Source organism: Pinus tabuliformis, chromosome J (assembly GCF_031772625.1).
Source record: "Pinus tabuliformis cultivar Carrire ecotype Pingquan chromosome J, CPIR1, whole genome shotgun sequence".
In the NCBI taxonomy this organism is placed as follows: Eukaryota; Viridiplantae; Streptophyta; class Pinopsida; order Pinales; family Pinaceae; genus Pinus; species Pinus tabuliformis.
This window is the reverse complement of record NC_142295.1, coordinates 713936742-713945145: the sequence shown is the minus strand read 5'-3', so window position 1 is coordinate 713945145 and position 8404 is coordinate 713936742.

Genomic DNA, 8404 nt, shown 5'->3' with positions numbered 1-8404 from the left:
TCATTTATCTGATCCCGTTAACGGATTGGGTATCGAATATTGTTCCGGTTAACAAAAAGCAAGGGACAATATATGTATCGATTATAGGGACATTAATCGAGCTTATCCAGAGGAAAATTACCCAACCCCCTATATCGATCAAATCATTGATGATTTTTCCGGCAGCGAAATATTCTCCTTCATGGATGGCTTTTCCGGATACAATCAAATCAATATTCTACCTGCCGATCAACCAAAAACGGCTTTCATTTGTCCATGGGGGACATTTTCTAATTGCAAATTACCTTTTGGGCTCAAGAATGCCGGAACAACTTTTCAAAGGGCCATGTCTTATGCATTTCATGACATCAAGCACATTGTGCAACCCTATCTCGATGATTTGCCTGCTCATTCATTACATCGAGCTGATCCTCTCATCCATTTACGAGCAATATTTATGAGGTGTAGGCATTATTGGATTAGGTTGAATCCACACAAGTGTGTTTTCTGTATAGAAACAGGTTGATTGCTGGGGTTTTTTGTTTCGAAAGTCGGCATTCGCGTCGATCACTCGAAGGTCGAAGCTATTGTCAAATTGCCTCCTCCTTCGAGTCTTCGCCAACTCCAAAGTTTGCAAGGGAAAGCAAACTTTTTACGACGATTCATTCCTAACTACGCCAAGGTTACAAAGAGTTTTACCTGGTTGTTGAAACATAACACTCCATTCTATTGGGATGAGATAGCTCAGAAATCTTTTGATGCACTAAAACACGCGTTGACCCATGCACCGTTATTGCATCCTCCCAACTACAACCAGGACTACTTCTTGTATCTTGCCGCCTCTCATTCCACCATTGGAATGGTCTTAGTTCAGGAAGATGAATTCGGTACTGAACATGTGATATATTACCTTAGTCGAACTTTAAATCCAACTGAGCTAAAATACTCACATGTGGAAAAATTGGCATTGGCAGCTATTCAAGTTGTCCAACATTTTCGTCACTACATTTTACTACATAAAACTACAGTAATTTCTAATTGCAACCCTATGATCTACATTTTTACCAAGCAATTGCTAGGGGGAAAGTACTCTAAATGGATTTTCATCCTGTAGGAGTTCGACTTGGAATTTGAAAAATCCAAGTCTAAGAAATCTTTAGTTTTTGCGGAGTTAATGTGTGACTTCCCGCATGTTGACACGAAAACTGTGGTGGAGGAGCCCATTTTGGACGAATCCTTGTTTCTCATCAGCACTTTAGATCCATGGTATGGATATATCATTATTTATCTCCAGACCCAATCCTTTCGGCTAGAAATTTCAAGGTTAGAACCTCAGAAAATACGATTCCAGTCCCAACAATTCAGAATTATTGGAGATACTCTTTATCGCCGTGGGGCGGACTCTATTTTTCGACGTTGTTTAACACACGAGGAAGCTGAAAGGGTTCTAAATGAATGTCACTCTAGAGTGTGTGGCGGTCATATGTCTGGGTATGCCACAGCCCAAAAGATATTCCGTGCTGGCTACTTCTGGCCGTCTTTGTTTAAAGATTGTATTAACGCAGTCCGAAAATGCCACAACTGCCAAATTTTTGATTGAAACATGCGCGCTCCACCTACTCCTCTCCACCCTATAATTTCCATTGTTCCTTTTGCCAAATGGGGTATCGATTTTATTACATGTAATCCTCACTCAGCCAGGGGGCATGCGTATATCATCTTTGCGGTAGATTATTTTACCAAGTGGGCCGAGGCGATGCCTACATTTGAGGTAGATGGCAAAACAACTGCAATTTTCATGTTCAATCATATCATTGCTAGGTTTGGTGTCCCACAAGTGATTATCACTTATCATGGGCGTCATTTTAGAAACGCTATGATGATCGAACTTACAGGCCAGCTTGCTTTGTGTCACGATAGTTCAACTCCTTATTATCCACAAGCTAATGCTCTGGTTGAATCCATCAACAAAGTTTTCGTCATCATGATCCGACGAATCATTGGAATTCATCGGTCGAATTGGCATAACATGATATTTTCAGCGCTTTGGGCATATCAAACCTCAGTAAAAACATCAACAGGGTTCACTCATTTCCAAATAGTTTATGGTCTGGAAGTTGTGTTACCCATTGAATACGAAATCCCGTCATTGCAAATGTCCATTGAGTTACTTCCAGCCACTTCCAAAGAGGAAAAACATTTGTTATACTTGGCTCAATTAGATGAGAATCGAGGTGATGTTGCATTGGCGATCGAAACTCACGTAAAATGTATGAAAGCTCAGTATGATCGAAATGTGACCCCTCAGAATTTTTCTGAAGGAGATCTAGTCTTAGTGTATGATCAAGCTAATGATAAATTAGGCACTGGAAAATCCGTTCCTATGTGGCATGGTCCCTATGTTGTCAAGCGAAAGCTAGCAAAAGCGGCCTATGAATTGGTAGAATTTGATGGGGACTCTTTAGGTAAACTCATAAATGGTCTTTACCTGAAGAGGTATTATGCTTAAAGGATGGGTATGGAGATTTTGTAGTTAGGATAGTTTTCTTTCTAGCTGGTGTGTTTTAGTTTTAAACGTGTGCTTAGCTTAGAGAGTGTTTTTCGTCATTATTCCTACTTATCTTGGTTTTACTCTTGATATTTCAGATGCCGATGCCTCTCCAAACATGCATTGGTTTCGCTGATGTTGCTTGTCGTAATACACGGAACATTTCTTCCACAACTTGGGTTATCTATTCACCCTATGACGAGTTGGTATCTATGCATGGGGTAAGCCTCAGTCAAGCAACGAACAACATTGTCGAGTATAGTGCAGTGATTGAGTTATTATCTGAATTTATTTCATTTGGGATTCGGAGTTTGATAGTGAGGTTAGATTCTGAACTCATTGTATTACAGCTTAATAGAGTGTATGCCATTAGAAATCCAGTGTTACTGAGATTATTTTTGAGAGTGCATCTCTTGGAACGTGAATTTGATTATATTGAATATCAGCATATTCCAAGATCTTTAAATACATTAGCAGATGCAATTGCTTCTCGAATGTTAAGTAGACATTTGCAATAATCATACATGTAAATTTCAAACCATTCCATAACATGATTTACAAGATAAGCTAGTAATAGTGATATATATATAGGAGTGTTTCAAAAATACATCATCCTCGATCATAGGTTGAAAAACACCTTATGATCGGAAAAAATGATAAGTACAAAAAGCAAAAATGTCATATGTGCCCACAATAGGCGATCATCCTATCACTGGTGATGATCTCAATAAGAAACCACTGCACGAGCCACTTTACAAAGGAACCTCCTAAAAGGTCCTGGGACCCCAATCACATAGCGTTGAAGTCGACAAGGAATGTCATCTAGCTGGTCTCCGGAATATCTCCTGTCAAGTGCATAGGTGACTCTCCAACTCAGCCAAGGTCTCTGCTGATTCATCCTGTGGGGCTGGCGTGGCTACAGCTGGTTGTTTCCTCTCATAAGGCTGGAGAGCGGCTGGTCGCTGTAGACCCACATCTGTATTTGAAATTTTTACTTTCAGTTTTGGGACGATATAAAAATAAAAAAAACGTAAAATAGGAAAATGTTGAAAATGATTTTACCTGATTCATCCCATTGCTCTCCTAGTGGAAGAGCCATGTCTGGGTCACCACGTAAATCTACCCCAGCGTAAGGGAAGTCCTGAATAGAAAAAACCTGGTTTTCCAACCATTGGAAATACTCAGGTTTGAATCGAACAACCTTTGTCCCCTCGTCCGGATGACGGGCCATAAATGCAACCCATCGCATCAGTTTGGGCTCTCGAGGAAGCCCAGCTCCAAGAGTAAGGTGCTGCAGGATCAACATTGGAACCCTCTCCAGACCAAATCTCACAACTAAAACCCCATAACCAAAGGTCTTTAGTTGTCTGTTCTTGGCTCTAGTCAGTTGGCCTTTTACATTGTCCAACATAACATCGCACAAGTTGAAGATGGTGCCCCAAAAGCAGTCAACTGCCATCCGCATCTGGGATCCAGTGTCAATATGTAATGCGGCACTCCCGCAAAGTTTGGTGACAGTAAACGAGATCACCATGAGTTCAGGACGCGATATGGTTTTAATATCTATCCCTTTGTCTCTAGCCTGGCTGTTGCAGAATCTAGTTGGAGGCTATCGATAGACTGGCCACCTGGCCTAGTCCCGAATAGAGTCAAGTCTTCGCCTCTCTTAGGCAAACCGGTAAAGAAGTATATGTCGGCCAGCTCGATTTCGAGTTAATGGCCACCAATGAAGAAGCACTGCTCATGTATGCTCCATCTGTCAACCAGCTACTGTAAGAAATCCACCTGGGCCCTCATGCCAGGTATGGCCCAGAATTTGTACAAGCCGCATGCCTTCAATGCATCGATCGAAGGTTGGTGATTCAAAGCGGAAGATCCACGTCCTCATGCTCTCGTTCATGCTAATCTAGCATGATGCACACTCTACATCCAATAAAAAGACAAATTAGAATGCTAGAAATTAAATTGTTTGGGTCAAATGTGAGAATTTTTGGGTTAAAAACCCTTGCTACGGGGACCGCGCCCTCTGTGTTAGAGACAGTGCGTGGGTCCACACCTTTCCTACATGGAAGGTGCGGACCCCTGACTTTTTCCCCATTGAGAAAAATATGAGGTCCACGGGTTGCCAGTGTTACACATGCGGGCCCCCGTGTGCAGGTTTTTAGCCTAAAAACCCTCCAAAAAATGAAATAGAAACCTAAAACAAAAAATGAAATGGTTAAAAATGAAGAGTAGGATTATTTGGATTACCTGGAGAAGAAGGCGTTCGATTCCGACGGTTGGATTTTCTGCAATATTCACAGGAAGTTTCTGAGCAGAAAACACTATTTTCTCACCCAAATCTCAAACGGTAAAAATGAATTGACGAAAGCCCTTTTTATAAGTTTTTTGAGTAAATAAATTGCAAATTTGTTTATGTTTCACTTTAAAAAGGTAATTTTTGCAGCATTTTTGTTCATTTCGAACAGGTATGAGTAATGTTTGCATTTTGTTCAGGATAACGGAGTAATGTTTATGTTTCACCTTTAAGCTCTTTTCTGACTCCTAAAACATGAAAAGATCGCCGAGTTTTTCTTTTTAAACTCGTTAAAACAGAACTAAAAAGACGGTCCACTTACAGCTCTTTTCTGACCGTAAAAACTTGAAAAGATTGCCGGATTTTTGTCGTTTCAAATTTGATATTGGTTATAAAATGATGTGTCGTTGATCGCTTTTTTACTTTTCGAATCAGGGGCACTAATTACGAAAAGTACTTTTTCGTCGTAAAGATCAAGCGGTTCTCTCAAGTATTATTTTATACTTTTTCGGGCTTGGGAGACACAAATTTATGAGAAAGGTCAATCCTGGAGTCTTCTTAAGTTTTTTAGACTCTCTAAAATTGAAAAGCGTCGAGTTTCTCCTATACTGGACTCGTTAAAATTTCACAGTAAAGGACCTGTTCAATTACAAACAAGAATGAACCACTCCTTCTTAGGGTTCGAATTTAAACTAAGTTGGACTCATCCGAAGGATGAGCTTATAATCAAGCAAATGTTATCCTCCTCAAGCTTGTCAAAAATAAAGAGGTACTTGCCAGAAATGGTGGGGGAAAAGAGAGAAAAATGAGCCTGTTTGTCATACTTTGTAACCACTCTTGAACATGACACTTTTATTCACCTAGGCTGGGAAATCCTTTGCCTAACAGTTGATCAAACCACATTGAAAGTCTTCAGCCGGTTTCTGGGTATTAACTATGGGTCAATTGTCACCAAACCATATGTTGTGTCGTTATGTGTTCAAGAGGTCACTGCCAATAAGCCATTCATCTGCAAAATATCTGTCATCCATCTTGACCATCCCTGAGTCAATCCTTACAACTAAATTTCTTCAACTTGATCTATGATTTCATGTTGTGGGTTTACCTGCGATGGATCGCTTTCTATCGAATTCAGCTCCTTATCTAGAAAGTTGATCTAGAAATTGTCAGTACCTTGGGATCTGCATGCCTTAATGGCAGGTTTCTCGCCTTTGACGATAGGTTGCATCATTGACCTTCGATCAAAGGATTCCGTGACATGTTCGACATCAACACATTTATTCACATCTCATGGATTGTACTGGGTACTTTGAGAGCCATTGAAATCACTGGTGGTTTCTCTCACACTTGTTAACAGTTTACATCATTGACTGGTAATCAAGTGGTTTCTACCATGTTCGACTTCAACACATTCATTCACATGGATAGAATCATACTATTTCGGGAAGTAGAAATGAAGACCCTGGATCTAGTTTCTGCAATCCAGGCTGCGAGGAATTTTGTATTCATTATATGATGGACTATTCATAAGAAGATGGTTGCATCCATACTATGTCCACATGAGTCTATACTTGTGATTTATTACACGATCATTCCTGTATCAGAACAGTAGTTAGTTTTCTAAGTTAGTTTTGATCTAAGTATGGGAATGCCTACCTCAGCGATGATATGATCTCATATATGTATCTTGCATTGAATGTTTTTACATGTTCCGACCGGGCTCTCCACAAGATGATCCTCGAAATGATAAAGTACTTCACTCTTCCTAAAATGATAAATGAAATCCTCATCTACTACAAACTTTGCACTTTAGGGGGCAATCTGTTACACAAAAATATCATCACCATGATTATTTGTAGTTAATATGGGTCTATCATCACTTGTACTGTCCTCCTAAGCAAGTCTCAGACCTCAGCTCTTTAAGTCAAGCTTTGAAAATGAGAGAAAGACATTGAAAATCAACAAAGCTCTGGTTCCGCACTTTCTCTCACTGTTGCCTGGGGTCCTGCACCTCCTGTTTACCAAAACTGCGGACCTACCCGCTCTGTCACTAAAGGAGTGGGTGCGGACCCCTGTGAAAGTCAAAAAGGTGCAAGTTTATTCTAAAAAACTCACTTTGGGTTAATTCTAGATGATTCTAGAAGGAATTTTGACGTGGACTGGTCGCTCTTAGGTGGTTCACGCATCCCAAAAGAGAAGGAGCTAATACCTTGATGAGAGGAGCTATCCCTTTGAAGGAGGGCTTTATCCCTTTGAAGGAGGACCTAGTAACTTCCCTCCATTGCATTATAAATTAAGGCATTGGGCTGGTTGCTAAGGAGGTTAGAAGCTGAACATTTTTTAGGGTAAATTCTGGTGGAATTCAGACTTCCTAGTTAAGCTTGAGAGGAGAGATCACATACTTTTTTTGCTTCATTGGGAAGAGAGTGAAACTTGTCAAAGTAGAGGAAACTTCTTGTTGGATCCCCGGAGGAGCTTGTACAGCGTCAAGGCACAGGTTGTAAAGTTCTTCTTTGATTTGTATTAATACAATCAGATTCATTTTTCTCAACAAATTGTCTTATGTCATTTGTTTCATGAATTCCTTGATCTTCATGTTAAATATGTTTTATAATATTGGCTTTTTAGGTGCTATTTAATTTGTTTGCTTGTTTGTGTTTGTAGATTCGTAACAAGGGAGCTCATTTGGATCAAAGGAGTGAGGCTTCCACAAACTTGCATTGGAGCCAAGGTAGGCCTAAAACACTTGTTTGCCTTTGTTTGTAAATGCATATTTAGAGAAAGATAGTTTTTGATTGGCTTGCTTGTCACTAGGTCTCTTTAGATTCTAGGAAGGTCTATCATGTCTGCAAGATCGACTCATTTCGTGTGACACCATGCATAGTGGAAGGTCTTACCCTACTCTTGGGCCTCCCTGCAGTTTGTCAAGACCTCGTCACAGAGGAACTGCACCTAGTTGAACTGGACCCCCTCTGCGCATTTCTCTGCCAACGCAATTACAGATGTTGGCACTTCGTCTACATGGCATTTCCTCATCAGCTTGCCGGCCAATATTTAGGTGGCTACGCACACCCCTGGGTCCTTGATGCTTGTGATTGTGTACCCTCACTTCCTCTTCTCCATCTTATATTTGGCCTTCATAGCTTCTGCAAGGGCCAAGTCGTTGCTCTTTTCTGCTATGGCTGTGGGGTAATTTCCATTGATCGGTAGCCGAGAAATCCAATGAATTAGATCTTCCAAGGTGGGAATTGGCTCCTCCAACCAGAGATACCCATCATGTACTAGGAACAATAGCTATCGGATGACAAAAATAGTGACGAGCGTGTGGTGGTAGTGGGGTATCCATCATAGATGAAGTAGCCCAACCTTCTCTACACCGCGTAGCCATTTCTACTTTAGTAATTTCTCTGTGGCCAACTGTGGGAACTTCTCACCGTCTGTGAGGTCCTAATCTTCGAATTTCATATTAGGTACCTGTCCAAACGGTGGACATTCAAACCTTATTTAATCAGGAAGGAGAAGGGTCTGGAGCGCACTCTGTGTGGTCTCCAGGTCCTTTGGTATCTTGGCTTTCCCATTCC